At 39.3% G+C, this 7,617-nt stretch overlaps 1 protein-coding gene and 1 pseudogene across 4 annotated transcripts in view; both read left to right on the forward strand.

Moving 5' to 3' along the window:
• SHROOM3 (shroom family member 3) overlaps window positions 1–7,617 on the forward strand; it is a 377,638-nt gene that overhangs the window by 256,346 nt on the left and 113,675 nt on the right. The window lies entirely within an intron of this gene.
• LOC116538625 lies at window positions 1,287–2,306 on the forward strand (annotated as a pseudogene).

Genomic DNA, 7,617 nt, shown 5'->3' on the forward strand with positions numbered 1-7,617 from the left:
CCTCCTGGGTTCAGGCAATTCTCCTGCCTCAACCTCCTGAGTAGCTGGGATTACAGGCACGCGCCACCATGCCCAGCTAATTTTTTGTATTTTTAGTAGAGACGGGGTTTCACCATGTTGACCAGGATAGTCTCGATCTCTTGACCTCGTGATCCACCCGCCTCGGCCTCCCAAAGTGCTGGGATTACAGGCTTGAGCCACCGCGCCCGGCTTAAATTATTTTTTATAGAAACAAGATCTCACTCTGTTGCCTCAGCTGCTCTTGAACTTGTGGGCTCAAACAATTCTCCCTCCTCAGCCTCCCAAAGTGCTGGGATTACAGGCATAAGCCATCATGCCCAGCCTGTTATGTATTCTTTACAGCATATTTTTAAAAAGAGGAAATGCTAAGCAAACAGAAGATGTTATTAAAATTGTCATGCAAACCAAAAGGAGAATGTGAGATGAATATTATACAAAGTATGAGAAAGATCTTTCAATTCTTACATCTTAATTTCTTAAAAGGAAATGCAGAGCAAGCAGGGACTCAAAGAGATATTTGCATACCCATGTTGATAGCAGCATCATTCACGATAGCCAAAAGGGGGAAGCAATCCAAGTGTCCCCGGAGGGATGAATAAATAAACTGGTAAAATATTCAGTGGCCTATTATTCTGCCTTAAAAAGGAATGAAATCATGTTATAGAATATGGCATAGATGAACTTTGGGGATATTATGCTAAGTGAAATAAGCCAGTCACAAAAGGACAATTACAGTGTAATTCTACTTATACAAGGTACCTAGAATAGTCAAATTCATAGAAATGGAAAGTAGAATGGTAATTGGCAGGGGCTGGGGAGTGGGAGGATTGGACAATTACTGTTCAGTGAGTTCAAAGTTTCAGTTTTACAAGAGAAAAAGAGTTCCGTGGATGAATGCTGGTGATGGTTGTACAGCAACATGAATGTACTTAATGCTCCTGGACTGTATACTTACATGTGATTAAGCTGGTTCATTTTATGTTATGTAGGCTGGTTTGTTTGTTGGTTGGTTGGTTGGTTGGTTTTTGAGACAGGATCTCGTTCTGTCACCCATGCTGGATGCAGTGGTGTGATCGTGGCTCACTGCAGCCTCAACCTCCAGGGCTCCAGCAATCCTCCCACCTCAGCCCCCTGAGTAGCCGGGACTGCAGGCATGCACCATCATGCCCAGCTAATTTTTAAATTATTTTTTGTAAAAACAAGGTCTCATTCTGTTGCTCATCTTCAACTCATGGACTCAAGTGATCCTTCCTCCTCAGCCTCCCAAAATACTAGGATTACAGGCATGGGCCATCATGCCCAGCCTGTTATGTATTCTTTACAACAATTTTTTTTAAAAGGGGAAATGCTTAGCAAATAGAAGATGTTGTTAAAATTATTGTGCAGGTGCACATAGGGTTGGCGGAGGGAGCAAACAATCGCATTCCCTCTCCCTCATCCACCGCTGCTGCCTCCTTCTGCAGCTCCTGGTGAGGACCTGGTACCTCTTTTGTGAAGCGGAGGCTGAGGAGACTCAGGTGCTCACCATGGCCAATGAAAAGCCCAAGGAAGGAGTCAAGACTGAGAACAATGTTCATATTAATTTGAAGGTGATGGGGCAGGATGGTTCTGTGGTGCAGTTTAACATTAAGAGGCATACATCACTTAGTAAAGGAATGAAAGCCTATTGTGAATGACAGCGATTGTCAGGGATTGTCAATGAGGCAGATCAGATTCTGACTTGACAGGCAACCAATCAATGAAACAGACACACCTGCACAGTTGGAAATGGAGGCTGAAGGTAAAATTGATGTGTTCTAACAGCAAATGGGAGGTGTCTACTGAGAAGGGAATCTGCTTCATCACTCTAGAACTCTGTTCTTTTCAGACCAAGATGACATTTTCAATGAGAAAACTGCAATTTGGTTCTACTACATCCTGACTACTACAGTATAGTTTTCTCTATTATTTCATTTTCCCCTTCCCCATTCCTTTATTGTACATATAGCAACTGGTATATGTGCACAAGCATATTGCATTTTAAAAAAATCTAAAATAGCCAATGGTATGTTTTGATTGACATCACATAGAGACGAGACAGGGAAAAATACTGATTCTGTGAAAATACCCGCTTTTTCCATTAGTGGTATGCTCATTGAGCTCTTATCTTTATATTCCAGTAAGTTATTTTGCTCTCACTATTTTAACAAAAACAACAACATAAAATGCCTTGCACACTTGTTCAACTGGAGAATTTTAATGTTCTTCATTTATCATTGTAAAACCAAGGACGATTTTATAACTTTTTTGTATGTAGCTGTTACATATAGGGCAATCTGTCTTTAAATAGGGATAAATTGCTCCAAAACAAAACAAAAGAATCGTATGTCTGGGTTCCGTGGTTCATGCCTATAATCCTAGCACTTTGGGAGGCTGAGGCAGGCAGATCGCTTGAGGCCAGGAGTTTCAGACCAGCCTGGCCAACATGATAAAACCCTGTCTCTACTAAAAATATGAAAATTAGCTAGGCATGGTGGCACGTGCCTGTAATCTCAGCTACTCAGGAGGCTGAAGCAGAAGAACTGCTTAAACCTGGGAGGTGGAGGTTGCAGTAAGCTGAGATCACACCATTGCACTCCAGCCTGGGTGACAAAGCAAGACTCTGTCTTGAAAGGAAAGGGGAAAGGGGGAAAGAGGGAAAGGAAAGGGAAAAGACAAAAGAATCCTAGATACTTTTCCCTTCAAGTATCTTGTTTAAATAATTTTTTTGCTTAAAATGAAAAAAAAAAAAAAAAAAAGATTGTTGTGCAAACCAAAATGAGTATGTGGGATATTACATGAATTTCTCTTTGGTCAGATTTATATAGAGAAGAGCCTAAGTCACAGAGAATTGCTTTTATTATGCCTGAAGAATGTATTTTAAACATGGGACACACTGCTCAAAAATGGGCCTAACTTTGTTAGATGTTTTAAGGAAACTAAGGTTCCACATCCATGTGCCTACCTGTCAAGTGGGTGTACCTACACTGTATCTCATAGGCACTTCCACCAAACTGAGGTCACCTATCTCAGCAAAGCTGCTTTCCTTCTAGTCTTCCCCATTTCTGTGAATTAGGTATCATCACCCATCAATTGCCAAGCTTGAAATCTGGGCATCTTCTTTGCCCCTTTTATTTTACTCACAACCTCCCACATCTAATAAAAATTAACAAGGCCTCTGTCTGTCCACTCTAAGACTTAAATGTTTACATAAATGTTCAAAGCGGAATTATTCATCATAGACCAAATATGGGAATAATCCAAGTGTTCATCAACTTGTAAATGGATAAATGAAATGTATTTCTTTATAATAGAATACTATTCTACAATAAACAGGAATTAACTATTGAAACATGCTACAGTATGGATGGACCTCAAAAACATTATGCTAAGTAAAGGAAGCCAGACACAAAAGATTACATATTATGATTCAAGTTATTTGAATATCTAGAAAAGGAAAATCTATAGAGACAAAAAGGAGATCAGTGATGCCTGGGTTAGGGGTGGGAGCAGGGATTGGGCCTGAGGGAATTTTTGGGGTGATGAAAATATCCTAGATTATGGTGATGGTTGCAAAACTCTATACATTTACTAAAAATCATTGAATTGTATACTTTTCTTAAAAAAGGCATTTTATTTGAAAAATAGATATTTTATATTGAATCAAACAGATTTTTTTTTTCTTTTCTTTTCATTTTTGAGGCAGAGTTTCTCTCTTTTTGCCCAGGCTGGAGTGCTATGGCACGATCTTGGCTCACCGCAACCTCCGCCTCCCGGGTTCAAGTGATTCTCCTGCCTCAGCCTCCCGAGTAGGTGGGATTACAGGTGTGCGCCACCACACCCAGCTATTTTTGTATTTTTAGTAGAGATGGAGTTTCTCTATATTGGTCAGGTTGGTCTCGAACTACTGACCTCAGGTGATCTGCCCGCCTTAGCCTCCCAAAGTGCTGGGATTACAGGCGTAAGCCTCCGCGCCTGGCTGAAACAGATTTATTATAGAAAGAAAAACAAAGGGCATAACTGTATAAATCAAGAAAGAAGAAAAAAAAATAAATCAAGAAAGAGATTTTGGCCAGGTGCAGTGGCACACACCTGTAATCCCAGCACTTTGGAAGGCCGAGGTGGGTGGATCTTGAGCCCAAGAGCTTGAGATTAGCCTGAGCAACATGGCAAAACCCTATCTCTGCTAAAAATACAAAAATTAGCTGAGCACGGTGGTGTGTGCCTGTGGTCTCAACTACTTGGGAGATTGAGAACGGAGGATCACTTGAGCCTGGGAGGTTGCAATGAGCTAAGATCACGCCACTGCAGTCCAGGCTGGCTGACAGAGTGAGACCCTGTATCTAAATAAATAAATAAATAAAAGAGTTTCAAGAAAGATTAACAAGACCTATCTGCTCCACTTTCTAATTTTTCTCCCTATCCTCACCTCTCCTTTAATCCCCTCTGCTGTTACCCTAGTTCAGCCTATTTGTTTGTTTGTTCAACAAACATTTGACCACCTACTGTGTACCAGGCATCACCTCCAGGTTGTACTCCCATGGCTGTGCCCTAACTAGTCTCCCTACCTCTGGCTTTGCCCCATTCCATCAGTGGCTATTACAACCATAATGATCTTTCAAGAAGGCAAATCTGATCCCATCCCTCTGCTGAAGAACTTACAATGACTTCCAGTTACCTTTTGGATAAACTTCAAACTCCTAACCAGGACCTGGCTGTAGCTGTGTATCTGCAGCCTGCTGGGCCTTTGTGCCCAGGCTGTGTGTGCCAACGGTAGCTGCCTTTTCTTTTGTGCTCTCCTCCCTCCATTCCAGCATCATCTTTTTCCTGGGTCTGCCAGCCTTCTTCATTCTCTTTGCTAACCTAACTCCCATTTAATCTCTATATCTCAGTTTAGAATCCTTCTGTAATCCCTTAGTTCCAGTTAGGGGGCCTTCCTGTAGTTCCTCAGATTACCAGACAGGTTTCATCACACAGTGCCCATGGAAAAGAGATGTACAATAAAACATATTAATAAAACATGTTAGGTGAATGAACACCCAGAGAGAAACATCCAGAGAGGGACTGGTTGAGCCAATACAGGTTGAGTATCTCTTATCTTACATGCCTGGGACTGGAAGTGTTTTGGATTTCAGTTTTTTTTTTTTTTTTTTTTTTTTTTGGGGGGGGTGGATTTTGATATGTTTGTATTATATATTTACCAGTTGAGCATTCCTAACCCAAAAATCCAAAATTCAAAGTGCTCCAATGAAATTTCCTTTGAGCATCATATCAGTACTCAAAGTTTCAGATTTTGGAGCAGTATGGATTTCAGATTTTTGGATTAGGGATAAATAACAAAAGCTCAACCTGCATTGACTTTTGTTACTTATGGCCCCCATATTTAAGGGAAAGGGTGTTTCTCAGAGTTAGGAAACAGGAGCTTTATATACAATTTCCATGAAGGACACAGTGAGAAAGAAAGTCAGGATGATTTATCCTTCTTAAAAAAAAATGAACATAGCAAAAAAAACATATTAAGATTTTCTGGTCTAATTCTATAAATGAGATTAACAATGAAGTGATATGCATACAAAGTGCTAAGGTCACTTGGCTAAAAGAAACTAAGGTAATATACATTTTCAGAGAAAAAAGAAGACTAGAAAATAATTCTATCCCTATTGTTGGCATTGAGTATATTGCTTCAGCAGGCATATATCTTAAATGTTTTAATTAAATTCTTTTTACTGGAAATTACTGTTACTTCAAATTAGGGACTGAAAAAAGAATCCCCTGTTTCACTCTGCTCACCAGCTTCTTTTGAAAGGGACAGTAAGCTCAAACTGTGTGGCATGTTGACCTGAAACTTATTTACTCCCCAAAGAAAAGCTACTTTTATTTCACCGTTTTATAAAGCATACATGTGTCTTAATTTGATTAAAAAAATTCTTCTTGCATTAAGAAAATCTTCTTGCATTAAAAAGATTCTGCCTCATTGCCCTTAAAAAAGTTCTCTTCCCCCCAGATTTGCAAACTTAAGGAAGGATAAATCAAAACATTTTGCTGTTTGTCACTTTGCTCAAGAAACACCCCATTTGAAAAACAAACTCAAAACTAGGCCAGATTTTTTAAAAGTCCCTTCCCAAATTAAATCAGTCAATATAAACAGCTTAGACTCCCCACTGGATAAGAAAGAAAAAGTGGGATGGGGTGAGGGTGGGTATGTAGCCCAGGTAATGGGAAAAGAAATTTAGTTGGTTTCCTTAAGCTTCTCATTTTGCCTGTTGCTATGACTGTCTTCAACTGTCAGCTCTATGAATCTCTAGCAGACTTGAGTTGGAATCACAGAGTAGGGACTTAATATAGTTTTATTTGGGTATTCAGAATAATATTCGTCATTATATATTATACCAAGGTAATTAAAAAAATAATCTTATTGGCCAATGGTTTAGAAAGAAAGATATTTTTTTTCTGAAGAAGATCCACAGTTCTCCTCTCTGCTTCTGTAAAGTCTTACATTTTTCTATTTTTTGACCTTTTTGTCCACACACAGAGAAAGGATATTTAAGGTTAACTGCTAGGCAGCTTGCTAAGAGAAAAAAGGCAGGGTGGAGGAGTGGAGTGGGGTTTAAATAGCAGCCAAGTTGAGCAATAGTGTATTTTCCTCTTCAGAATGAATTTGGCTATTTACTTCTTTTTCATACGTGTTCTTTTCTGTGTTTTTTGTTTAAAATTTTTTAAATTGTGATGAAAAATACATAAAATTTATCACCTTCATTACTTCTAAGCATGCAATTCAGTAGTGTTAATATATTCACATTGTGGTACAATAGCTCTTCAGAACCTTTTCATCTTGCAAAACTGAAACTCTATATCCATTAAACAACTCCTGTGTCCCCACTTTACTATTGTTTTTTAAAATTTTTATTTCTTTGTTTACTTTGAGACAAGGTCTCACTTTGTCGCCTAAGCTAGAGTGTCGTGGCACAATTATAGCTCACTGTAACATTGAACTCCTGTGGTCATGTGATTCTCCTGCCTCAGACTCCCAAGTAGCTGGGTCTACAGGCATGTGCCACCACACCCAGCGTTTTTTTTTTTCTTTTGTAGAGACAGGGGTCTTGCTTTGTTGACTAGGCTGGTCTGGAACTCCTGGCTTCAAGCGATCTGCCCACCTCCGCTTCCCAAAGTGCTAGGATTACAGGCGTGAGCCACCGTGCCCAGCCTTACTGTTGTTTTTAAATTAGAATTAAAAAGTTGGACTCTTCTGATGCTATATAATGTTTTCATCAATTCGTATGTCAAGAAGTAAAAATATTTAAGTATTTTTAATATAAGAGATACCTGTTTCCTATGAACAGTGATCTTATATTTCTATAGGTTATTGATTTTTTTCTTCTCTCCTACACATTTTCAGGTAGGTGAGAGAGGAAATCATTCATATCCTTGAACCTTTAGTTGCCTCTCTGACTCTCCCCATAACATGAGGATCGAGGCTGAGTTGTCCTCTAATTGTAGAAAGCAGAATAATCCTCCTTTTCTAGATCACATGTCAAGTTTTTCTTTCTTTCTTTCCTTCCTTCCTTCCTTCCTTCCTTC

The sequence above is a fragment of the Sapajus apella genome, unplaced genomic scaffold (genome assembly GCF_009761245.1).
Source record: "Sapajus apella isolate SASKATOON/1434 unplaced genomic scaffold, GSC_monkey_1.0 scaffold121, whole genome shotgun sequence".
NCBI classification, from domain to species: Eukaryota; Metazoa; Chordata; class Mammalia; order Primates; family Cebidae; genus Sapajus; species Sapajus apella.